The sequence below is a fragment of the Sander vitreus genome, chromosome 1 (genome assembly GCF_031162955.1).
Source record: "Sander vitreus isolate 19-12246 chromosome 1, sanVit1, whole genome shotgun sequence".
NCBI classification, from domain to species: Eukaryota; Metazoa; Chordata; class Actinopteri; order Perciformes; family Percidae; genus Sander; species Sander vitreus.
In genome coordinates, this window is record NC_135855.1 from 36,395,024 (window position 1) to 36,422,504 (window position 27,481).

The window sequence follows — 27,481 nt, forward strand, 5'->3', positions numbered from 1 at the left end:
TCAGCGGGGGGAGGGATCTAATTGATCAACCTGTCAGAACCAATGAGGAGGGCCATGTTAATGGGACTTTTATAAGCCCCGCGGGACGCACCACCTGACACTCAGAGCTGTATGAGTATGTGCAAAGCAGAGTGCATGCCCTGTGTATGTGTTCCGTGTGTGTGTGTAATCCCAGAGCCCAGGTAGCCTTATTAAAAGGAGCCAAGTGGAGACTCTGGCTGGGTTTTGACAAATGGCCTCTCAACACCAAGGCCACCTTTGCAAACTTTGGGGACTAGGTAGAAGGCGAAGTCACAAGGGTGAAGGGGCTGTGTATGTATGAGTGTGTGTGTTTGTGTGCTCTGCTCTGCCCCAGCACTAATAACCTGTGCCTAGTGACTGATGGAGTGTGGAATGGATTAATCTCGCTGCAGTCATGCTGCCAAATGCAGAGGCACTAAGGGTTAGCCACCAGACTTAGCACGCTTAGGAAAGGCTACAACCATGGGGACGGGTTGGTTCACACTCACACATACACACCCTGTCCCCAGGGTTTGTCTTCACGCTGAGATGCAGCCAGCTGCAGTTTGACCTGGCCGCTAATGTAAAACAACCGCTGCATCAGCCAGCAGACGCTTCGCAGCAAACACAGCTGCTTTCGACGACCAGGCAGCTTCCAGCAATCCACTACATGCAGGTCTGAGTGCATGTGGAGACAGAACGAGACGGTGAGTGGAAGACCGAAAAAAAGGAAGCGAAAAGGGCAAGTGCCCAACATTGTAGCAGGAAATCAAATGAGAGCAGAGATGTTCAGAGTGCATCCCCTGCCATGATTTACACCCCCCCTTTCCTTTAACATGCACGCACACGCACACACATACACACTCTGTCTCTCTCTCTCTGCAGCCAGAGATACACTGGATTAGCACAGACATCAAAGCCATCAAAGACTACAGTAAAGGAAACTGCCGGTCTGTAAGTGGGACTCATTGTGCATGCATCTCTCCTGAGTCCTGTCATGCCGTAAGAGCAATTCATATTGACTAAGTGTAAAAACAATTTAATAACAACACAATAAAGGGTCTGTGTGTCTGCATCAGAGTGAGCACACATAGGCTGCACTAAGTTTCCTCAAGTTTGAAATTTGAATTTCACATCTTACATTGAGTTCACGTCGAAGGATACTAGTCATCTAAAATAAAGTCTCATTCTAGTCATTGAAACTAAAATTGGTGCTGTTCTACAGTGCCTTGGGAAGCGTTTGTAACAGAATATAAAACCACTTCAAAACAAATTACATTGTCACTAAATTAGCAAGAACCATAGGTGGTGGAGAAGAGCTCACTGTAACTGAAGCAAGTGGTTTTTTACTACTTCACAAACATTTAAGACGTGCAGGTGCAAAGCTGCCTGTGGATGTGACAGGTGGGGTTTGGCAGGAGCAGGGAGGTGTTATAGGAACTGATGTGTCTACATGTGAAAATGGAATTCAAACACTTTGAAATATGGATATGGACCGGCAGGAAGCCGGGCAGGTCTGAAGAAACCAGAGACCAGACTAATAACGAAAGGGGTCCTATTCAGAAAGCCTGTATGGGGGCTGGGGGCAGGGGCCGAGACCCATTCAACCTGCCCTGAGACATAGGGACAAGGGTCCCATTACCCTCCTCCAGCCCCGACCTCCGTGAACTTGATCCTGGGGAACAATGCAAGAGGGGCGAAGGGGGAGCTGGGGGGAGGAGTAAAGGGAGACTGGGGGGTGATAATATCTCTGGGAAATAAGTGAGCTTTCCTCAGTGACAATAAGTAAGCTTTACTCATTTCCCAGCTCTGCTCCAAGGTCCAGGACTGAAATTTATTTTCTACGGATTTCAAACAAGACAAGGTGATCTGAAAATCGAATGTTCCGTTTCAAAGCTGTACCCTCTTACAACATTTCTTACTCAGCACAAAGACTACAGGTCCAGGTCTGCAAGTTAAATTGGAAAATGCCGTTGTTGAAAAAAAGCAGACGAGACGAGAAGCGGACTACAGAGGTTCTTTCTAACTTTCAAACTCGTAGTCTTTCGACCCAACACTGACTCAAGCGACATCCCTTGAGTAGATGTATCACTAAAAGCTGCACTTTTTAGCCGTATGTCCAGTCTGCTATACATTGTTGTTGCAAGCACAACTGCCGATGTAGATGAAAACATAGTATCTTAACTAGTAAGGGTGTCACGATTTCGATTTTAATTCAAAAATCAACCGAAATTAAGTCACAACCTCGAATTCGAATTAAAAAATGGAATCGTCGATGCTGCCACACCCCCACGTCATGTCCGGTCGGCTTGCCAAGCGGGAAAAACACACACACACACACACGTGTTGGAAGTGCTGCGAGTCAACCTCCTCTAACTTAGCTACAGCCAGTCAAAAGATAGCATGGCAACTGCAGATGCAGGAGACCCATCGACAGAACTTGAACCCCTCCTCTTTCACTGAAGTCGCCGGTGTGGAAGGATTTTGGATTTCCAGTGAGTTATGTTGACAACGTTCGCATTGTCGACAAAAAAGCCACAGTTTGCAAGCTCTGCTATGTGCGTGTACCATATCCTTCCACTGGCAGCACGACTAACATGGCAGCTGTATTCTCAGTAACGTGACAATCTGCAAGAAACAGGTTTGCTTATAAATCACTAAAATAGCAGTGACAGCACCGTTCGGCTTAGTTATCAATGCCGTTAGCATCGTGGCTAACACTTTTGTTACTTTATTTTTTGACAAATGGTTTCGGCTGTGCTTTCTAACATGTCATTGTGCTAGCCCAGCACCGTTAGCCTTTACAACAGAGCTGCTTCAATACACTTGTTAGATCATGTTTCATTACAGAGTTCTCCGTTGATTTGTGTTTGTCGCTGTGTGCGTGGTGGAATATAATGTAAGTGTGTCGGAAATGCAATGCACTACGTCACGTAGGTCCCCTTCAAAGCCAGGCTAATGTTAGAAGTCCCTCTAGTGGACAGAACGTGTAACAACAACTACATGCTTATTCACCCTTTGCACATGAAGTCACGCTCCACTCGCGCAAATTATGAACGCCATGACGGACGGCGGAAGAGCTATGCTGTAGATGGACGGCAAACTAAACTCGTATGTTTTTGTTCGTGTTTGTGTTCTCACATTCACAATCTGCAGAGTAATCCTCACCAACACAAGCATGTGTATGTATTGCATTTCTGTTTTAAATGAGCCATGAACCAGCTAGCTGCTGTGCTAACCAGCTGTCCTGCTAACAGGTCCAACCCGATGATGACCCACATAACTAGCCAACATCAGTTATTCACTGACCTAGCTACATATCGTACCTGTAACCCAGCCAGCTACAAAAGAACTGGGAAGCATCCAGACTTTTAAAAGCTTTGAGATCAGCACCAGTATATGGGGATACCCCGTTTACCACATAGTGGTACAGATCGTGTGGACTGAAGTCGGGCAGACTCTGTGATTTAATGAGGTCTGTGAAAACGGAGGGAGAATCTCCAACTTCCAACTTCTCAAAATACTGCTCTTTGTGAGCACCTACCAGATGCCCTACCTCGACCGATAACGGCACGACAACTTGTTGTTCAATAGAAGAAGCCATATAAAGCCATGAATACAGTTTATTTAGCGTTATGTATTTCAAACTGATTGAAACTATGAAACTTTCCGCTCGTCTACTACTGTTTAGCCTGTGCTTCCGCCGTCCGTAATGGCGCCGTCACGTGGTCGTGTGACATGTTTGCAAAGGGTCAATAGTGGTATTGACGATGCATAAGCCTAAGTAGTGTAGTACATATTAATAACAGGCTGCATTTGAGCATTAAATCTTCGAAAATTATTAAACCTGTAATTAAACCTCTGGTACTTCAAACGGGCATTATCAGAAAAAATATTATATCGTGATAAATATCGATATCGAACAAAATGGGAAAATATATTGTGATAATTTTTTTTCCCCATATTGCCCAGCCTTAATCTTAACAAATCTTATTTATTATTATTCAAAACCTGCATGCAGCTCAGAACTGGTTGTTGATGCACAAACCAATAACAAGGGTGCGGTGACCATCTTTTTCTTGAGATTTTTTTAAAGAGCACATTGCATCCAGTTTATCATTACATTACCTCCCTCTATTGTTAATTAGTTGTTATTGTCCCTAAGTTATAAGGAGCCCTCGATGCACAAGGAGACAGACTTTCTCAGGCGTTTGTGGCTTGACTCCTTTTTGATTGGTTGTTGTGGCCTGTGGCTCTGTTATAAAGATATTGTTGTTTCTTATTTGGTAAGTGGTAGTTTGATGTCTGATAAAGGTCTTTGACAGAAATGTTGCATTTTCAATAAACTTTGAGCAGTGTCTGTATAGTGCTGACACTATTACCCTTGAATGCACAGTCAAGAGGAGTAGGGGCCTTTTGTAGTTTGACATTTGGTAGAAAGAACTATTAAACCATCTTTTATTATCGTTCATGTTTGTATGTATGTATTTTAATCATGCTTTGAGAGTTTACAGGAAAAAGAACCCACACAAGAACTAACTCAGTGCAACTTACGTTCCATTAGTTACTAAAATAGTCTTATTATATGTGTTCTTGGTTTCTCTTCACAGCTTTCACACTAGTGGGCTTTCCCTGTCACAGTCAGGTGAAGAGGAAACTGACATAATAAATTAAGCATACTGCAAGCTGTTAAATGACATTGCTGCTTTGATTATATTGGTGTTGTGGAATTACTCTCCTCCTGAGGATTAGGAGAAAGAAAGCAGCAGGTTCTCACAGACTCCTGTCAAAAGGCTGGGAGCACACCCTGCCTTGTCCTGACATGACAGGCCAACCTGTCTTTGCTGGAGAGGTCAAAGATCAGGGGGGGGGGGGGGGATTGGACGAGGACAGGGTGTTAAAAGGCAACAGGAAGGGCCACGGGGTCAAGCCAGTGCAGATACATGGCACTTTGTTCGCCGTTATTGTCTCGACCTTACAACGAGTGGATGCTAGCCGGGGCACAGAGACGCAGTGGCAACAATAGGCACAGGAAAGCACACAAACTGGCTTTGTTAGTCTCATGGGTTTGTATACAAAGAGCCGGAACACAGACAAAACTAAACACACAAGGCTGAACAGGGCAGCCTGTACAAAAGAGTTGTACAGACGCACCCATAAAATATAAAATGCAATTCTTTTAAGGGAAAAACGGATCGACAGATTAATCGAGAATGGAAATGTTTGGAAAGATTTGTTAGTTGCAGCTCTACAGCTATCAAACTGGCCAATAAGTTATTCCATTTCGCCATAAATTTGTCATATTCCTTTAAATATATGTCTTTAATATAAGAGACTTCTGTTTCTATTGTTGGTTGTTTGCCTGACACTGATCACTGAACGGAGGTCACAGTTTGCCCACTTCTTTTATTTACGACACTACATCCCTGCAGACACCTGGGTGTTCCTACCACCCACATTGGGTGTCTAAATTCAGAGAGTGGAGATAAGCAGAGTCTCGTCCTTGCCACTGAAGCTGTGCAGAGGTCAGCAGGAAGGAAGGGAAATGCTGCAGGACGATGTGAATGCTATCACCGCCGAGCAGAAACCAGTAGGTAGGCTGCCCTTCTGTTTATGGAGCTGTCATTACTGCCGTGATTGATGGCTCGCTACAGACAATTCACATCTCCCTCACGGGCCACATAGTGTAGTGGGAGACGAAGTGGAAGAAGCAGAAGTGTGTAAAAATGTGTGTTTGTGAGTGGGGAAAAACAACAACTTTGAAAAACCAGCTGTACAGAGGACCAAGCTTGAAGTGTGGACTGCTTTAGAGGATACCACAAATGCAAAAAATATAACACCTTGAACAGTCTGATTGAGCCCTTGCCTCATCTTTTCATTTCACTCCAACTTAAATCATTAATATTTTCTTCCTTCTAAAACTTGGAAAAAGAAGAAAACTCAGTGAAGCTTCACCTCTTATCTCTGCATCAGAAACCTTCCAGCACTTAGCATCTCTACCATTATATCTAGACTTGTTGTCATTGATGGTATTACTTATTCATCTAAGCTTCAGCTGCGCCAGCACTTAGGTTGGTGACCTTTCACACCAAACTCTGCAGAGAATAATGGTTAGGACAGTAAGGAACACTTTCAGCTGAAATCTATGTTTAGGGAGAAAGAAAAAAAAACGTCACTGTGGTAAAAGGTGCAGCAAATGCAGGGCTGCCGCACCTCAGGCCACAGAAGCTGGGGCCACAGGGCTTCCTCTGCTTTTCAAATATTTATCGCCTCATAGCGAGAGACACAGCATGTGACGGAAAACAAGATGGAGTCCTGCTGGGTCCAGGATCTGCCAGTGTACACACACACACATACACACCAGGACAAACACAGCAAAGGAAAAACAAACAGATGGGAAGATTCAGATGTCAGAGACATACATGTACACGTGCCCCCTTTGTAACCACAACCACAGTGATGATAGTGATGGAAACCCACTGCTGCTTGCCTGATGAAAGAGCAGCCTGGAGTTTTTAGCATCTTCTCTGTTGAATGAGCAGGTAGCCTGAGGTCGGGTTCAGGGGGAGAGCAGGGGACCGTCTCCTGACAGATCGCCTTTACTCCCCGGCTGGTTGCTGAGCCATCTTGGGCACGCTTCCAGGGGATTGTGATTGCATTTTATAGCCTCGAGCAGCCTCCTCATGTCATGTATCCCTCCTCATGTAGCAGACATCTGGTTAGCTCTGGGCTCTTCTAGTCTCCTCTGTGCTCCCTGCTGTGCTGGATCGTTTGATTAAGCCTGCATCGCTCGTAATCATACCCATAGCTCCTTCCTTCCTCTCATACCTGCAGATCTGCTCCCTAACTGCCTCAAAGTCCCATGACAACTGCATTTTGATCTTGCTTCTCTAACTTGACACATTATTTAGTTTAAACAGGATGTTTGGGCGAGATGTAATGCAATTGAAAACCGCAACAAGGAACAACCATTTTATGAATGATTTTAAGCGCTATCCTCTATGACTTTACGTTAGGGCTGCACAATATTTTGTTTCATCGTCTACATCGCGATGTGTGCATCGCAGGACGTTGCGATGTTGACGCTACAACTTCTTTGCTGCTTGATAAAAAAGTAAACTTTCACCGTCCTCCTTTTCCATGATTGCTACCAGCAGACCCTTCCCCTTTAAGACAGGTGGTCATGTGACGTATCGTTAGTCAAACGGGGGGGTTGTTATGAGAAGTGAGGCACTCCCGTGTGTAGAAAAGTACCGTAAGCGGCAGCTGCCGCTGACACAGTGATGCACATGCTTTTCCATGGGTAGTGAAGCTACAGTAGTTAGTGTTTTGTGTTCGCTGTAAAGACAAACTAAATCACCTGATTAATGCAACGTAATCACGACATATCCCGGCCATTTTTCACTGCAGAAAGCTGCTACCAGCCAGGCTAAAGCTAACATAGTTAGCCTAAAGAAACAAGGCGTTTGTCCCAACTAACGTTATGGTTCGGAGCTGCGACGCTGGAAACGTAAAACTAATCTACAACAGCAGTCTGTTTCTGATATAACGTCATTTACACTGATTTAAGTGCTCTTGGATACACAGTTTGTTGAAGAGTGTGACACACAGGCTCTGCATGCACAGCAAACCAACAATCATGATCAATTTTAATCAATTTATCAAACAACCAAAGCAGGCCCCGCTAGTCGACCACAACCTGAAATTTAGAGGAAGCAACATGCATGCATTATTAATATCATTCACTTTAGCCTGGATTGATATTATATGAATACAATGGTGTCATGTCAGTCAACCAGTGTATTTCTTCCTAATTTCCCTCTCCAAAATCACTTCAGAAGAGTAATCACAGCCTTACTTGCTTTGGTTTTTGTAAAGCATTAAAGTTCAACAAAGACTGGTTCACATAAGAACATTTCCTTTTTCATTTTTATTTTCTTTGTAGATGCACTCCTACAAAATCACCCCAGTAGTTGAGAATGATTTAGTATTTCTAAATAGGGCTATTGTAAAAATTAGTCTTTTTTTCATATCGCAATATTTATCGCAGGGGAAAAAAAATATCGCAATGTAAGTTTTTTCCAATATCGTGCAGGTCTACTTTGCATCATGATACTCATTTGAGTTGTTGTGCTTTTAAATTCCTAATAAAAATCAAATCAACATGGTTTGTAAAGAAAGGGAAACAAGGATTCCAGGGGTAAATACAATTTGTGTTTTTTCAAATATGTATTTTCATTTAAGATATTAAGAATATCATATTATTTAGGTCCGGGTAGTGAGGGTAAAAGTCTCTCCTTGCAGCTCATTTTCCAAGATATTTCCTAGGTCCTTTGTTTGATTTTGACTTGACTACAAATATACTTCGGTTTGAAACAAACGTTCATAAATTGCCCGCTGGTAGAATTACTATTCTTTTAACACATCATGCACAAATTGATGACATGTCACCAAACAACACAGGATGAACTCTGCTATTCATTTGCACTCGCATGCCTCTGAGCAGCATGGAACCCATTTATTACCACTTGTTCACCTTGCCCCATCACTAAGCTATTCATTATCTACGTGACTAACCTGCACAGCCATTAGCTGCAATGCCATTCATTTCTTGTAAGTTAGCGCAGGTATGCTGTTAATGGGCAACGTGCTATTAATTCTGCAGGTACAAAGGAAAACGTGACCCCGTTTCAGAGAGCTGCGGTGAGCCGGTGCACCGCCAACACAAGGCTGCCGTGTGTTTAACAGGCCTCATAGGGAAAAGAGACTTACAGTGTGTTTACACAGTGGCATCTCTGAGCTGGTATTAATAATAGAGCCACTTAGCATTCAGAGGCACTGGTCTCAGCCACGCTGTTTGTTTCACAGGTCATTAAATTTATGCCGCAGCCCTAATGTTCATTACAGCAGCAAACTGGCCAGGGGTCTGTAACACTCGCTCACTGTCTTTAATCCCCCGCTGTATTCCTAACACTGGCTTTCTTTTCATCTCTCTCTCTCTCTCTCTCTCTCTCTCTCTCTCTCTCTCTCACATCTCGGTCCATTTGCTTGACAACAGTCTTTTCCTTGTTTAATTAAAAGGATTGCGCCAGTGTTTCCAGTTTTTTTTTCTCTCTCGCCCTGTTCTGACAAAATTATTCAACCACCTCACACAGGCAGAAAGCATCATTTCAAAAGAATGCCGGGACAAATACTCTAGTGTGGAAGAAGTGTTTGTGTTTTAGAAAATCTACACCATTCACTAGTGCAGTACCTCCACCTGTGAAAGCTGTAACTGCAGCACAAAGCTGCTGCTGTGAGGCCAGTTTGGCCAGTTTCACTTTTGTAGGCGATGCTGGCAAGAGCTGATCCCTGCTCTGGCTTAACGGCTGGTAATTCCACTTTAACTGTGAACAAACCAAAGTCACCGTGCTGCAAGCTAACAGAGGCTGGAGGTCAAAATGATAGACAAAAGGCACACACAATGTGAAAACTCATTAAGGGGTTTTACAAGGATTTTACAGAAATGATGAGACCGGAAAACAGCAGGGATTTATATACGCTAACAGGGAAAACATAAAGAAAAGAGTTTATGATACTGGCAGATTCCTTGCTTTTCCCCTTTTTGGTCATTATTTTCTTAAAAATCATTAACCTTCTCTGTCTTCTACCTCTATACTCCACTCTTCTATTTGAGCACCTACTCTTTGCTTCTCATCAGGTGCTTCAGCTAAAAAAAAACATCAATCTTAACCATCACACACCTCAAAGACATGAACCATTGGGCAAAAGCAGCAAAACACAGCAGTTCTGACTGGGGGAGCAGATTTAATGCGCTGACAAGGTGGGGGGCACGTTTTAACATGCCCGCACACACACTGTAAATCAACACTGCGTAAATTCACGTTGCAGACACAAACAGCAGCCTGGGTCCCACAGGCTCCAACCGCCCACCAATCCCTTCATTATTTCTTACTGTGACTGATTATTCTCTTAAGAAAAAATTAAAAACACTGCCACACAGTCCTGCAGGAGAACAAACACTTTAAGGAGCTAGCAAACACTCTGTTTAATCTAATTAATCCTCTTGGAAATGTAGCGCACGTTGAAGGCCGACTGTACAGCCACTGGAGGAAACCAACAGCAGTTGAACCGCAGAGGAAATCAGGAAGGATTCCTTGTAGGAAGAAGTTGTGTGGGTTAGAGACTGACTGTTCATGTCCTCTCCACTGCGTAGACCCACAGGACCAAGATTCCCAAACTAACTTCATATCAAGAATTCAAGGATAATATAGATGAACATTAAAGTTAAAGCTCCCATTTGAAGTACAATACCATGCTGTTAAGAAAACACACAGGGCCATGAAAAATTATTTACAGGATTTGCATATTTGTCATTAGGGTTGGGCATCGAGAACAGATTCCTACTTGGAATCGTTTAAAAAATTACGATTCCGGTGGAATCGTTTCTTTATTGGAATCGTTTGGAGGATTTGGTTTCAAATCTGATCACGGGTTCCAAATTTAACATGCGCAAGTTTTGGTTTCCGTAGCGACCAGGCGCTTGTTGTGTGGCAGCCTTGGAGCGCAGTAAGCGGCGCTCTAGTGTGGCTTTATTTTACTTTGAAAAAGCCCGGTAAAATTGCAAACTACCACTGAATCAAAATAAAACTTTCCTCTTATTTGTGAAATAAGCATGTGGCCCGTTTCAACTCCACCCTTCAAAGAACCGGAATCGATAAGAACCGCAATTGGAATCAGAATCGTTAAAATCCAAACGATGCCCAACCCTATTTGTCATCCTTTCGAATATTCACAGAACAAAAATATGAAAGCATTGTATAACCTAATAATGCAAGGCAAGCAACCTTCTGTTGATCATATGTGCCAAAACTGCAACCACACGTGTTGTGAGGCCCGCAAAACTGACTAAACCTTTGGCAAGATCGCAGACCAAACCTGACCCGAAGCCTGAAGCTAACGTCCCTAATGTGCAGAGGAATACTGGATACAGTCTAAAATGCATTTAGTGCAACACAACAATAAAGACATTGTTTACTCTACTGCTGCAGGAATCGTACCATCCATCATAATCGAGAGTGAAGCATCTGCATCTGAAGACAACAGCTGTAATTTTATATATTATATTAGCCTAGTTAGCCATTCATCATACACACAGAAGAAAAGTATTCAAACATCAGACCCACTGACAAAAAAACCCTAAACAAGATTTAACGACAAACCAATAAGCAACTATCAACATGAGCATGATGATGATCAGCTAATGTTAGCATGTTAAAATGCGTATGAAGCTTCTTGCTAGCATATCACAACATTTCTTCTCGATGTCTCACAGCAAAAAGATACAAATATAGTATTTATATTTTTAACTTTGACTTTCACCCAGGAGAACCGGGATTGCGTCCCGTGTGTAGCGTTTAACTGTATTTATTATTATTTTTTTTTTAAATAAAGCCTTCCCCAATGTTTTTTTTCCTAAACCCAACCGTCTATTGTTTCCCTTAGCGTGTGACGTTGGTCTCCATCGTGTTTTTTTTTTTTTGTTTTTTTACACGTGTGTGACGTTCTCGCGAGAGCACGGCACGTGGCGACGCCATGTGGTGTGTATGTTTACATCCGCTGTATACAGCGTAGACATACACGTGGATAGCTCAAAATGCGTACAGATAACACGCCATTTGGCTTTAGGAAAGTGGCGTGTATGTATGTTTTTTTTCTTGTGTTGTTTTTCTTGTTTAACATGTTTTTGTTTCTTTGACAAGAACCAGGACTCAAACCAGAAATAAAGAGTAGAATCAGAACAGGTATTGATAAACTTTAAAATATACTCTCTTAGGGAACTAGATGATCTCACCCTCTGTGTGCAGTGTCTGTCTGTCGGCCCTTTGCCTGGTCCGGGCCTGAATCTGAGCGTTTGCAGTGGAGGATCAGAGGCTCTGCAGAGCGTTGAGTCATGTGGCTCTCTAATTAAAGCTGACGCTGCCACCGAAGCCAGCCAGCCCCTGGGTCAAAGGTCACCACACAGCCACTGACACAAGCAAGGAGCCAGCCACTGTGAAACAGGCTGAAAGGCAAGCAACCGCCACCACCAGCCTGCCATCCTCAACCTGCCCTCCTCCCCCACTAGTCCCTGCTTCTCCTTTTCTTCCTCCAATTCCCTCCACCTCTTCCTCTCCAAGACAAAAACCCCGCCTCCACACATTTATCCACTTAATGACATGGGAGAGAAAGAATAGAGACGGAATAGAAAGAGGAGGAAAGGGAGGAAGAGAAAAGGCTTTTCAGAAGAACATCTAAAGGAAACTCGCACTTCAGCGGCCTTTCAGCGCAATGAAAGAGCGGAGACCTTGCTCAGAAGGCGCAAGGCCATCAACGAGAGGGCCAAACATGTCAGTGGAAAAATAAATACTGTAGGTGGAGATGTGAACTTCCCTGTCACTACCTCACATATGAATGATCCTATCCGATGACCAGAACAAAGGCATACTGTTGACCTTTGCGTGTCCATTCTTTTAAAGCAAAGTGGAACTGGACCATGGTGTTGTTTTCTTGGAGATACAGTCATGGAAAAAAAGTATTCAAGGACGCTTGTGTTGAGGTAGAGCCAAAAAAAAAGCCATTCATCATGCTCGAAAAAAAACAACAACACTCAACCACAGTCTAAACGGGTCCCTTGTTGTATTTGGTCAAGTACAAGTGAACCAGATCTTGTTTACAGGTCAAAGCTGTTGTAGCAGGTCAGACTTTGCACGTTGCAGAGGAGGCGAGTCAATGGTGTAGTCACTGCAGCTTCATTTACAGCGTTTCAAGGCTTTATTTTGCGATACTCGGCTTTCTGAAAACACGATGAACTGCTGGCTGTCAGATGTCAACATCCACCTCTTCCTGCTGCTGCCCAGAAACACTCATGCTTTGAGGTTGTTTCCGGGAGTTGATTGGGTTTACGTGCTCACTCCTAACAAACTGCTGCTCTGGTTTCATTTATACGGACACACACAAATAGAAACTAAAACTGAATACATAATTACCATGTTTTGTATCAGACGTGACACTTGTGTTAATTAAAACCACTGACCCCTTGTAGAGGTTTTTTTTTTTTTTATCTCAGCATAAATATAGAAAATACACTCAAATGTGAGTAGTAGAAATGAGTGAAAATGATAAACCTGGAATGTCAGGTTCTTGGTTGTTAGGTCTGGGTATAATTTGAGAAAATGATATTAATGCCTTACTCTGCAAAACCCATTTTTTAATTTCTACAAACACAAAATAAAGTTCTCAAATTTAACATATTGTGTAAACACAAGATCTTTGCCGAATAAAATACAGTCAAATAATGGCAAGATTTTGATTCAAATCAGGAATTATCTGATAAAATAAACAAGATGACCACTAATCTGACTAGACATTTAATGGCAACTTTCAGTACTTGCAGCTTTAAATACTTCAACGGCGTTACAATACACAGCCCTGTTGTTTTCTGTGAAAGATCAGGAAAAAGACTAAAGACTTGGAAGCTGATAATGTGAACATTTTAAAGCAAGAAACACGTCAAGCCGTCTTTGTTCACATTGGAACCAAAATGAACTGAAGGCGAGATGCATTTCCTTTTAGCCTGGCGTTAAGTGTCTGGCTGCCACAGATGGACGTTTCTCACACTTACGAAGAAAATCAACAGCTTCCAGATAAAAGATGGAAACCATATTAAGTGAAAAGAGTCAGGAGACATATATTGCGGCCAATTCTGCACATTAACGTCACAACATTCAGACAAAGAGTCTTTTTTCCATGCACATTTTATATCCATTAGTTTGATATCCAAGTAGAAGAGAGACAGCGTATCTGAATGCCACATATCTGTCTCTCTGTGTCCCCATCAAAGGGACGAAGGCGTCACCATCTCAGACAGAGTCCGTCAAGTTCTTACACTCTCTCAAACACACACACGCACGCACGCAAACACGCAAACCGACAGCAATGATTACCTTCCAGAGCAGTGCCAACAGCTGTCTGCTACACAACTACAGATCAGAAAGAGACCAGCTGCTGAAACACAACTGTCTCTTTCCATTATTCACAGTGTGTTCAATTTTACATCACACTAAAGGTGGGAAAACCTCACACCAGACTGTGCTACTGACATAAACAGATTAAAAGACAAAAAAATGATTCATGATGTTATAATAATAATGAAAGACAAGCAGAGCAGGAGGTCAAACCACCCACTGATTTCTGCCTATTCATTTCTTTACTTTCTAATATTACGCTTTGGCTACATTGTGCGTGTAACGTATTCAGACCGGTTGCGGAGCAGATGTGCCGCGAAATGCATCTTTTCACTGGCTACACCTGCAGCGCAGGGCGTAGGATTGTGTGAGTCACAGGTGAGACGGTGAGCTTTTGCTTTGGGATTGTTGTTTCTTCAGTTTTTGGAGCATGCACAGCGCTGTGAAATACCTATATCACTAATCTATCGTCAGCTATTAACAAAGGACGCAGGTGACAGGAAACAACAAAATGAAAATAGAAACTCTTAAAACCAAACTGCCAATACGCTCATTATGCATTATTAAAGAACAATTCTGGCGCAAAACAAACCTAGAGGTTATTAACAGAAGTGTACCCACTCTGTCTCTCTCTGGGACATGTTTTCATGCTAATCGAATGTTTGTAGCTTGAAAGAAGCTAGCGCGGACCGCTGATAAGCTTACAACGCTAGTATTCGGGGCACAGGGAAAGTAAAAACAAAATCGCTATTTATACCACTAAAAAGGCTCAAAATATTACCACACTTCAACAGTAGCATAATGAGGGTCCCAAAATGTTAACCGAAGCATTGAGAACTTTGTAAGTGTACAGACAGTTTATTGTTAGAAGAGCTGTGGGAGCTCCGTGAAAGGGCTACACGAGAGAGAGAGCTACAGGTAGTCAATGCCGCAATACAGCCTCGTACTTCGGGAAACTGGTGGTGTACCTGCGGACATTGTGAAGCTATGACCACCCAACAGGAGTGTCTGTGTTGCACGGACTGGGACCTGTTGCGTTGCAACACCCAAGAGACGCGGTGTTTTGTACAGTCTGAAGATTTCCCCTCTCTGATAAACAGGGCTGTACTTGAAACTTTTTTCCATGTCCCGAAAATAAATTGGGGATGGCGATCCAGACCGGAGGGACTGTCCTTTAAGTAATTTCCTGTACATCGGTAGTTTAATTTCAAAGAAATATAGACACTTTATGATCCATTTCTGTTGGACCGCACACACCTCACGTAAAAAATATGAAAGAAGGCTGATCTAACTATCTTCCGCTTGTAGAGAGGATCTCTGCAGGTGCATACGCACTACGTACGCAGTGCTCTCATGCCCGGTGTAGCCAGTTTCATTGATTATAGTGGAAGCATAGTGTTGGAGCATCCGCTCTGCATACATTACATTTGCAATGTAGCCGGCCCGTAAGGCTTCAATAAAAAAGGCAAATTGCTACAACCAATGATATACTGCACCCTTACAATCCAAATTAACAATCAATACAATCCAAAATCCTGAAGGCTAGAGACAATTGTAAATCAACTACTAAATGACTAATCTTGCTTTTATTGGATTTACCACAAGTGTCAACAAAATGCCAACACAATTCTCAAAGAGCCTTTGCATGTAATGTGGAAAGAAGTTTGAAAAAGAAGAAGAAAAAAGCATGGTTTTTACATGCTGAAAGATTTTTGATGTTTTGGACTTGGATATTAGACTAAAGGACAAGATCTTGTTCCTTGAAAATGTGAAAATACAGCAAGTGTCCCAACTGAGCAACAGCTTCACCTGCATCACGATAACATCACCGTGATTGAACTAAAACTTGATTTGGACTGCATTCAAAGAAAAAACTTGAGGTTTCAAAGACAAAAACTTGACACTTAACACCAGACTAAATTATATATTTTTTTGCTGCGAATCTCGTGTTGTGGCCTGGATCCAGAGTAGGATTTTGGCTGTGTCAGCCCTTATCCAGACCCGACAGTGTTTGATGGAGCTGCTGGCCATCGTGTGGCAGACCTCTGGCTGCCCGGCTGGTGACTGATGCACACAAGGCCACGGAGGAGAGCTTTATTAAATGACAGCGAAGACCCATCACTCTCCCTCTGACATATTGGGGGCTCACCTTGGGGTGGGGGTGGTGGTGTGCACCAGGAGGAGTCAGGGAGACGTGAAACATTTAGACCGTCTACACAGCTCTGTAATGACATAGGGTGTGTTGGTTGGTGTTTCCCGTATGTTGCACTTATTTATTTTTGTTGCATAACGTGTGTTGTGCATATGTATATGTGTGTGTGTGTGTGTGTGTGTGTGTGTGTGTGTGTGTAGGGTGTATCATTTAGCAGGGAATGCTGTGAGCCGGCATACTATAGAGAGTGAGGGCGCGATGACAAATCCATCACTTAACCCTCTCATTCACTCCTTTGATACACACTGAGAAACTTCGCATGTGTACACACACACACACACACACACACACACACACGCACACGCACACGCACACGCACACACACCAGCTGCAGGAGGCTCCATACAGTCTGAACCTCCTGTAACCTGACGACCACCTGCAGCTGCACCAGCACCCATGGGTGCAAAGAGCAGGGCCAACAACAAGAGCAACAAGAGCACACACACACACACACAGGCAGGAGCCACAATTTGGCCCCGGTAACAGATGCTTGACGATTTCTATTTTACGCTCCATTAAGTAAAGGTGTCACATTTTAACATCAATAAATCATTATCTCATTAATTCTGAAACATTGCTGTAATAAATGTGACACAGCTGTGGACTGAAAACATTTCACTTCCCCAAAAAGTTTTTTAGGAAAACTGAAAAACCAAAAAATGTTTTTTTTTTTTAATAGTCCGACAGTCATGTTTTATTTGTTTTTCTGATCATATTATGAAAGTTTCCTTAAGAACTAAAGGTGATAAACCTTTAGGATGTAATCCTCCATAAAAGGATAAGACAATATCTACATAACTCCTATTGAATCATGTGAAATCTGCTGGATTACTTTAAAACCTAAAACAGAAAGAGGACGCTGTTAACTGTGTACATTTAAAGACAACATTGATTTAAAACACAACTAATTGTAAAGGTGCTTACATACCAACCAGACGGCCGATCGTCGGCAGGAAAGGCAGTCGGACTGATCAGTCGGGTCCCCGAGGTCCAAAAAATGCCTTAGAACACACCGAGGCGTAGCCGACATGAGCGTACGCTCTGCGCGTGCGCGAAACGTAATACGTCTCCATAGCAGCAGGCGGCGCTTCTCTGTATTGTTTCTATTATCAGTCTATGATTGTTTCCCAGAAAATGAAAACCGGCAGCTGATTGGACGAATGTGTCACATGGGTCTTTTTTCTCCGGAAATTCACAGCCAGACTGTCATGGCGGCTTGTTCAGAATACGATCTCATATTGTACTAAAATAGTTCACCGAAACGTGTTTGTGAAAACATTTTAAGCGAGAAATAGGCCGTGCAGTTGCTGAATCTGTCTTCATTTCAGATCAACAAAGGTCAGTTTAAAAGATTTTCATCAGATTTTGAGAGGCTCATCCATTCGCCATTTTCGGGTGAGCCCCGACTGCCCTGTCTCCGACTGAACATGTCGGGTCGGCCCAAATGAAGGCCGATGGCTCCTTGGATGGACGACGGCACGGAACACACCGAACAGACTCGAGTCACTGACCTTGCCAGACGGTCCGACGGCCGATAATCGGCTCTGTGTGCCAGCGCCCTTAGTGTGACTGTTTCGTTTGTTGTCGGTTTCGTGTTGGTCACATTTGGGGCTGCAACTAATGGTTTTCTATTGATCAATTTGTCTGAAAATTCTGAAATTCTGCTATAATCTCCCAGAGCCCCAGTTAATGTATTGTGATAACTGTTTATGTTGTATTTAACTGATCTAATCAGCCCAAAACCCAAATTATTTTAGGTTTACTATCATATATGAAAGAGAAGTATCAAATGCTTATCCTTTTTTTGAGAAGGGAATGTTTGTCATTTTTGCTTTAGCAATGACGAATAATTGGTGATCAAAATAATTGAAGATTAATTTTGTCAATCGACTAAATTACTAATTCTTTCAGTCAAATGTTTCAGTCACATTTTCTGTTTTTGGCAAAAACATCAACTGCGATATTCTTTAAGACCGATGTGTTTACATTGAGAGATCAATGTAAATCAGAGCATAAAAACTTTACACAGGACAGATATTATGCAGGTAGTCTCACTCTCAGGTAGTTCATCCAAAACTTTTTTAAGTGAATGAAAGAAATATCACCGCAGTGTTCATGGGGAAAAAGCCATTTCTCAGTGGGTGGCAAATGCTTAATAAAAAAAGAAAATTAAATTTTTTTTAAAAAACCTTTTAATTCACTAAATGTTTTTGACCATAATGTGACATTTCAGAGATTCAAAAAGTTTCAACAAACTCTCTGCAGAGAGAAAGAAACGAGGGCAGAGCGACCATGAAGCCCTTGACTTCTTGGTGATGGACATTTATCATGGCCCATTGCCTCATCGGAGGCAACGCTGCCATGTGTTCACACTCAGACAAAGAAAACAGTGTGTGTCACTGTGTGTGTGTGTGTGTGTGTGTGTGGTGGGCAGACTGCCAACACAATCTGACATCGGCTGGCGCCGGCAAAGAGGTGAGTTAGGGGTGATTAAGCTAAAAGCAGCTGACAAAAAATGTCAGATCAACGACACAGACAAATGAAAACCAAACAAAGTACACCTACACATACATACATACATACATACCAAATAGTATGTATTCACTTTCCCTCATGTGTTATAGAGTCTTAAGTATTAAAGAGAAACATATTAAAACATATTATCCTATAGAAAAAGTTTTAATGTTTATACTCTTAAAGTGCTCATATTTTGCTTTTTGGCTTTTTCCCTTTCCTTTATTGTGTTATATATCTTTTTTTGTGGATGTAATAGTTTTAAAAAGTGAAAAAGTCCACCCCAAAAGAACTTACCATCTCCAACAGAAAACACTGTTCACAAACTGCTCCAAACAGCTCTATTGTAGTCCAGCCTTTACTTCAGAGACAAACGTGAGTCACTTTTGGGCTCTATCTTGCACCTGACGGAAGTGTCTTTGCTATTTTAAGACCGTCCAGCGCCCACATCGTTTAAATAGCAAATTCACCTGTGCCCATCTTTGCGCCCATGGGCATGCTGGTCTTACAGGGAGGCGTGTTCAGGTAAATTCTTGACATATTGCTATCTTGAGGCAGCGGGAAGTAATCGCGCCATTGACCAACAAAAACCTGGTCTAAAGTCAATGGCGCAGCATTTCATTGTTATTTTAACAGCGCATTAGTAAAATGCGCCTAGGCTTTTGCACAGCACTATGCTTGTTACACACACAGGGTGAGCCAGCAGCACAGAAACATGCAAAAGATTGCAAATAAAAATATTACGGTGCAAATCCGCCATCATAATAGCAATGCGCCAAGGTCCAAACGCGCCTGGCTTTTAAAGGGAATGGGAGATGACTCTCTGATTGGTTTATTGCATGTTATGCCCAAAACACACCTATGATTAATGAAGACACTAAATACAACCCTTTTGAACCATGCGCCTGGTGCACGGACCTTTTTTCCACCGTCAAACTAGCAAAAGTGGATTTGGACACGCCCTAAACGCACCTGCGCCATGCGCTTCACGCCGTGCGCTTAGTTAGTTAAAGCTCCATTGTGTAATTTTTTGAGTTAATTCTTGGCAAAAAAAAAATTTGTTCTTTCACAAATATGTGCTCATTCATGTGTAATTACTTCCACCAACTAATCAAAGTATTCTCGTACGCGTAGAATCTGCCATTCAGAATCATTCAGAAGACAAAAGAGCTACTCACGCGAATGACGGCAGCCATGTTGCGCCTCCATCTTTAAAATACATTAGCCAAAGTGGGACATACCTCTGCATTTTGCGCTTTTCACTCAGTGGCACTGACTGTGACGAATGCCAGGGAGGGGGAGAAGATTACTTGCTACTGCCGGCAGATTTAAAAGCCTGTTGAAGATGGAGGATTGCGCCTATTCTCTAGGACATGTAACTGAGTCGCCAAGGAAGTTAAAAAGAGAATTAAAACGACAACGCGACAGGCAAAGCAACAAGACCAAAGTTAATATTGGAGTGGCTTTTCCAAGATGGAAAGAGCTCATGAGGAGCAAGGATTTTAAAAGGGACGACGACGTTGCCTGCTTTCTTCTCGACAGGTAATTCTGCCTATTTGTGTAAATTCTAAGTTTTATAGTTGCTACTTGCTTGGCTAACTATAGCATGGTTGTGCTTAACGCTAGAACGACGTCTAGGATACTTTTCCTTGCGTCAATGATGAAAAAGGATTGTCTACCTTGTAACATAAATGTAATCATATGTGTTGTGATTTCCCTGGCAGACAACTCACGTCATGGAGTTGTAACACAGACTAGCTACAGCTAGAACAGCTGCATGTAAACGATGGAGATACTAAGAGCTAATTTCGGTTTCATTGACATTGTTCATACTGCTCAGAGAAATATATTAAAAACGCAAACCTCCGTTTTTTCTCTCCTACGCTGTAAACATTGCCTTACACTATTAATCTCGTACAATATACAGAATAACGATAGGACGGATACCTGATGTTAGCAATGAAATGGTACCAAAATAACATAAAACTAAACTTAGCACAAAAAGTAAGGAAATTTGTGTTTGGTAGATTATTTCTCTGTGGTAACAATGCTTTTCGACAATAAAGGGGGTGTCCATATACTTTTAGCCACTAAGTGTAAATAGAGAGATAAATAGATAATTTGGCAGAGGAGGGTAAAAGGAGTCCAGAGGAAAACAACCTCACAGATCTCTGCCCTCCTCAAAATGAAAACATGCTGATATTCAAACACCACCACTGTGCATCACTCCCTCTCGCTCTCTGCCTCTCTCTCACGCTGTTCCCCTCTCTCTCTCTCCGTCTCACACACGGCTGACCTTTACAGTGAGAAATGAATACATGAATAAAACTAAAATCTGCAAATGACACATCTGCATTCGGCCCTCGAGGTTTCCCCCGAGGTGAGTTTCAGAGAGTCAAATGAGGGCAGTTGGATTTAATCTGAGGCGTGCACACACACACACACACACACACACACACACACACACACGCGCTATTGAATAAACCAACCAAACATTGATTGCCATTTCATTTGCTAACATGAACCAAAGAAAGTTCTGTAAAGAAAGAGGAGAAATAGAAAGAAAAATGATTGAAAATGAGAAGCGAGGAGAAAGGTACTGTATTGTGTCAATGGGATAGGAGATAAATGGTAAGAAGAAATGAAGAGGAGAAGAAAAAGGAAAACGACAGGAGAGGAAGCGTGACGAATGGGCGAGAGGGAAGAGCCTCCCCAGTGGACGAGGAGAAGAGGAGAGGAGGGCTTCGGCTGGGAGGATCAGGGAGGAAGCAGCAGCAACAGTTTGACCTTCGACCAGGGAGTTAAGTTGCGGTCAAGTCCAGAATCACAAAACAGGTTAATCCCTACAGACGTCTCTCTTCCCTGCTCGTACTTCTCTATTCTGAATCAGTCAGCAAAGCTTATCAGAGTCGGCAAAGCCAGCAGGATTCCTCACATATCCGGCCACTCCTATTACTGATGTCTGAGCTGACCGTGTGTGTGTGTGAGACTTAATTGGATGATTATTGTCATGATATCTTTTACCGGTTCATGATTTAGTCGATGAAATAATCACTACTGTTCATCACCGACTCCCAGAGCTCAAAATTATGAATTATTCAGAGCTGCATATTTAGTCTGACCAAGTGTCCGAAAATCAAAAAGGATTCCGTTTATAATATTTGTTTTATGAAACAAATAAAAGCAGTAAATAGTCACATTGGAGAAACTGGATAAGGCAAATGATATGGAATATTTGCGACGAATAATCGATTATTCTGCATTAGTGTGTATTATGTGTAAAGACCTGGTCACACACACGGAAAATATTTGATATTTCTAGCTGATAAAGGACTCAAAGTTTACAGATTGATTACTCTTAGGGGTGTAATCATCTAACAATTCAGCACAGAGGTGAAGTGTTTAAAGTGTTTAAACTAAAGCTGTCAGACTACTGATCGACTGAAACGGCACTCAACTTTTTACCATTTACTAAAGGGCAAAAAACAGGAATTCATATTCTGCATTGAAGCAGTAGATTAAAGACAGAAAATTAAAAAGAAGACAAAAAAAATACATTACATAGGTTTAAAATTCAGAGAAAAGGAGTTTTACTTTGCGCCAAAATCGTGTTGCCTGGAGCAGAAAGAGTTAACGATGTGAATAAAATCCAAAAATGTCTCAGGCTCTGAGAGACCTTTAGCTCCTCTTAAAAGACGCTTGATTGACACGGTGCAGAAGCCTGTTCATCTTTCCACTCTGTGTGTGTGTGTGTGTGTAGGAGTGTGTGCGAAGGGGAGGTTTAGGTATTGGTCTGTTAAGCATCTGTCATTAAACAGTGTGTGTTGTGTGTCTTTCATGGTACACTGCTTTCACTCCAAGCAGGAGTGAAAGGGTCAGAAGAGAGTTTTACTCCAGCTGTATAGAACACGGTGTCAGAAGCATTATAAAAGGTATTAAAAATGTGTTCTAAAGTGATTTGTTCAATAAAGAAAGAGCAGAAATGAGAAAGTCAGCATTATGAAAATAATCTGTAGTTGCAAGAAGCCCAAGAAAGATGTAATCCTCCCTGTTTCGTTTCCTAATAATTCATATTACCTACTTAATCTGATAATAAAAACTCAAGGATATTTTCCAAGTACTTTATTTAGTCAAGACCTATAGGTTCATGTTTCAGTAGTGGAAGTCAGAGTATTTCAAATATCTGAGTGACAGCAGACTATAGTGTTCATACGCATTTAACGTAGTTACAGAATGAGAGAAATTAAATTGCATTTCCTTGCAGCTTTTTATAACTCAGCTCACATTTTGCAATAAAAGCAATATGTTGCAAATAACAGGACAGTGTTGTTTTGCGAGGAAATGAAACGAGTAACCAGACTCCATAGACAAAAAGTGTCATTTTACCTCACAGAACACGGGAGTTGCTGGTCTACAGCTGCCTTGATTTGTTTGCGTGGATAAGTAGCTCATACAACCTCACTTCTAAAAATTGGAACTGTCCCTTTGACATAATAAAAACCAAGTAATTTAAGGAATCCAAATTCTTATCACCATCCTTAAGCCTTCGTTTTTATTTATTTTTTTCTTCTGGCAATAAAACCCACAGCCAGAGGATCGCTCAGATTCACATCATCAGGGATTTTTTCCCTCAACACTGAAGATTTCTATAGATACTGTAACTGGTTTTGCAGATACTCCAGTGAGATTAATTAACCGAAGCAACATGTTGGACACATATTTATGTAAGCAAAAAGCTTGGCCTTGTTCAAATCCACCTCGATCCCTGAAGAGTGGAGTTCAGAACCGACTTCACTAGCTCAGTTTTAGAAGATAAAAAGTTGAAACTATTGGCGTTGGAAAGTGCAGATTTTTACTGTTATGATGAGAAAGCTAATTCGTTTGCATGCGTTACTTAAGGCCTAATGCGAGGACAGCAGACATGGATGTGTCCAAAACACTTTTAGGAAAAACATATTGTACTTAATATACTGTTGCACAGTGGCATATCCAAATCTTTCCGCTGTAAATAGCCACATGCTGAACTGACAACCTGCTGCAGATAATTATGAAATAGATTATGTTTGAAAAGCGCTGCAGCAGAATGTCATTTTTATCCATAAGACCTTTAAAAACAGACATTTAAATGATGGATGGATAAAAAATGGTGGGAGCAGTGATGAAAGGAAGGGTGTAATGTTGCTAATCAGTCACTCAGAGCAGAATGTTTCCTTCCATCTTGTACAGATGAAAACCTGCAGGGTCACTGTGTGTAAACTGCTGCTTCTTCACGATGCCAAAGAGAAAACTTTACAGTCCTGCTTGCTCTTGTGGTAGAAATCTGACTAATTGATCCAGCAGTTAAAAACATTACTTATTTAAGTTGAAATGAGGAGCTGTAAAGAGAATAAAATAATAATTGAAGTAGTTTTTTTTTCATTGTGCTGGTGATAATCTAACTATTGTATTTTGTGTTGTGGTGGTTGGACATATTGTACACTGAAATACGTTTTCATTCAAAGTAGGAACAATCTGCTTTTTCACATGCAGAGTAGATGCAAAATGTTTTAAAATTGTGGCATTTAAGGTTAAAAAAACAAACAAATGACTATTGGTTGGAATTCTCTTTTTTTAGTCACAACCAAAAAATACAAAATTTTCTATGAAAAAGGCAACAGCTTTTTGTCATGAAACTGAAAACCTTTCTGACCACTAAAAGATGAACATGGTTAGATGAACTGGTCAGCGAGCTGAAAACCTAACATATTTAAAAGGTGGAATCTGGGATTCTGGAGAAAGATTGTTAATATTTGAACTCAACACCCAAACAAATACACCTCTCCTGTCAGTGCTCCTTCAATGTTAGCATGTGGCAGATGTACTGTCCCTCTTGTTCCCACTGCATTTCTCTTTATGCATCTATGGCCTTTCCTCTGTCCTGTGCACGAGAACCTACAGAATAGTGTTGTTTGTTTCCCATGAACACTGTATTTTTTTTAAGTGCACGCAGAACGGACAGCTAGCGGACGGAGAAATACGCTAAATTTGACAAAAAGTGCTGCAGAATCGTGTTTTTTAATAAGCAGCAGCAGCAGCAGCAGGAGAGCAGGCCACTGCGGCGTTTTTCAGGTGGTAGTTACACGCTACATTTCCTGAGTGATGCTGTCGCGCCCTGGCCTGCAGCAGCAGACCGCTGAGGGCTCGGAGGAGCTCGGCCACCCAGGCGGCGGGCTGGTGAGCTGTTGATGAAGTGAGGGGTCACCGCGGGGCTAAGTGAGACCTCACACTGGACAAGCAGGCCAGACCTCGGGCCACGATGGCATATGGGTGTGAAGGAGGTGAGGAAGCTGTGGAGGGGTGGGGGTGAGAGGTTGGCCAAGCTGTCCATTCCGCCTCTCACGAGACCCCCAGCTGTCACAACAGACACTTACCAGCTCTCACACTAAACACCCACCAGGGAGAGGGGGGCAGCATCCTTCCTCTTCCAAAGGATGGAAAAGAGGAAGGATGCAGTGGAAAAAGGAGAGGGTAATCTCTTCTTCCTGCTGCTGTGATGTCTGAGGAATGGTGGGATCTGCCCCCGCCACTGTCCCTCTGCCACTTCTGAAGCCAGGCTGCAAACCTGCTAATTATAGCCACTAAAAGGATGAAGGTGTGACCCAAATAGTTATTTTAAGTCTGGAGCAGACTTGTGAGAACCACTGCACACAGACAGAGAGAGAGAGAGAGAGAGAGAGAGAGAGAGAGAGAGAGAGAGAGAGAGAGAGAGAGAGAGACTCAACAAACACACGCGAGCCCAGGTGACACTGCAACACTGTAATGAAAGCAGTTTGGACTTTCTTTCCATTGGACCATCTAGCAGAGGTGAATAGAGCAAAGAGAGGGCATTGAGTCTAAGTAGTAGTCCAAGTATAAAGGATCATTAGATACACAACACTGTATTGGCAAACTATCAGCATCAGTCCAAGATCACTTTGACTGCAGAGAAATAATGCTGAAATGATGAGTCAGTTAAAAGATTAGTTAGGCAATCGATGGCAAAATAATCCATTTCAAATTGAATCACTGATTTTATTCAGAAATAAATATTCTAATTTTGGCTTCACTGATGTAAGGAGTGGCTCATATAACATTTTTAATTAATTATTGGTCTTGGTCAGAATAAGTGAGCAATTTTAAGACAATACATTATAGTCTTGAGACAATATTTTTGACAGTTTTAAAAACCAAAAACAAAGAAATAGTAAATTTCATTTATGGATAGAAGTAACTGTTCTACTTACTGGAATACAACTGCAATAGTGATGTTTTAACCATAGATGGCTGGCTGTACTCCTGGTTTCATGTTAAGCTGTTGCTTTATGTGCGTTCATGTGGTACATTTTAGAAAATGTTTCATATATTTATCAGTCCCTCCAGGAATTCGCAATCACAAGAATTCACACAAATTCAACAAATCACAGTGAATTCAGTGTGACTCGCGATTTTGACCAATCGCCGCAACTTTACCGCAAATTTGACCAATAAGCAGAGTTTCCCACGACTTCAACCAATCCCAGCAGTCCCACGTGCCAGACTTTGCGTCAGTATGTGAGGCTGAGAGCCACTGACCAAGCGGGAGTGAGAACGGGTTGACGTAACACACGTACCTCGCTGAATTCATTTCCTTGATTCTGGTATGAAGAAGAGACGTGTGTGACTCAAATGTCTCACAATTACCAACACCACGTACAGCGAAAGACCGTGCAAAACATTCACACCGTCGTGCCAACCTGTATACATTTTAACATCAAAGTCCGCTGTAACGATTTTTCACTCTGAAGTCGCTGAAAGCTGCTGCTGTTTCCTGTCAGCTTTCTGCAGCGGGCGGGGCTGCAGCTCAGTTCCCCCCACGAATGACGCGCGCGCGCGCACACACACACACACACACACACACACACACACACACACACACACACACACACACGGTGGATGCAGGAAAAACCAGAGATGAGACATACAGGATGACCTAAATTGAGGACAGCTACGTAAGTGCAATGATTAAAGTTAAAGTCCAATAAGTAACGTTACTTTATCAAACCGTATGAATGTGAATGTGTCCCAAGATCAACAAGCCACTGACACATATGTTCAAATTTGATTAATTCAATAAATTATTACTTTTTCTCTTAAATCCACCAGCCTTTTTTCATATTATACCAACATTTGCAGCACCCTGAGCCTTTTTGGTTAGGATAAGGTTACTAGGAAATCTCAGCCCAGAGTATTTTTTCTTTTCTTCTTTTTATTTTTAAAGAACTATACCAAAAAAAAAAATCTCAACTTTCTTTTTGCAATGTTCACTGTCTCTCTATTGCAACAAAACTACAAAAGACATTGCAACTTAAAAAAAAAAAAAAAAGAAGGTACGGAACCTACATTTTACCTCAGAAATCAATGTTAAAATGACACTAATTCACAAACACAGGTTACCTATTCTACATTATAGTGTATTAAATATCTTGACTGCATGAGAATGTATACATCAATGAATGCAGCAGTGATCTCAGGAGAGTTTTCTTCCATCATGACTACAAGTATTTTCTCTACACCAAAACTTCACACCCACCTGCCTCCGTTTGTTGAATACATGCTGCTTACACCATTCTTCGACCGACCAACCCCACCCCCCCCACATTCTTTTCACACCTGATAGTCTATTGACGGAGTGTCCCGGTACCACGCGTATCACTTAACCCCATGTCAAAACACAGGTGTAACGTAAGCCCGG

General features: G+C 42.1%; 1 protein-coding gene across 2 annotated transcripts in view; it reads right to left on the reverse strand.

The window, feature by feature from the left end:
* The window catches only part of mpped2a (metallophosphoesterase domain containing 2a), a 66,364-nt gene that overhangs the window by 8,441 nt on the left and 30,442 nt on the right, over nt 1-27,481 (reverse strand). The gene's annotated exons all lie outside the window — the stretch shown is intronic.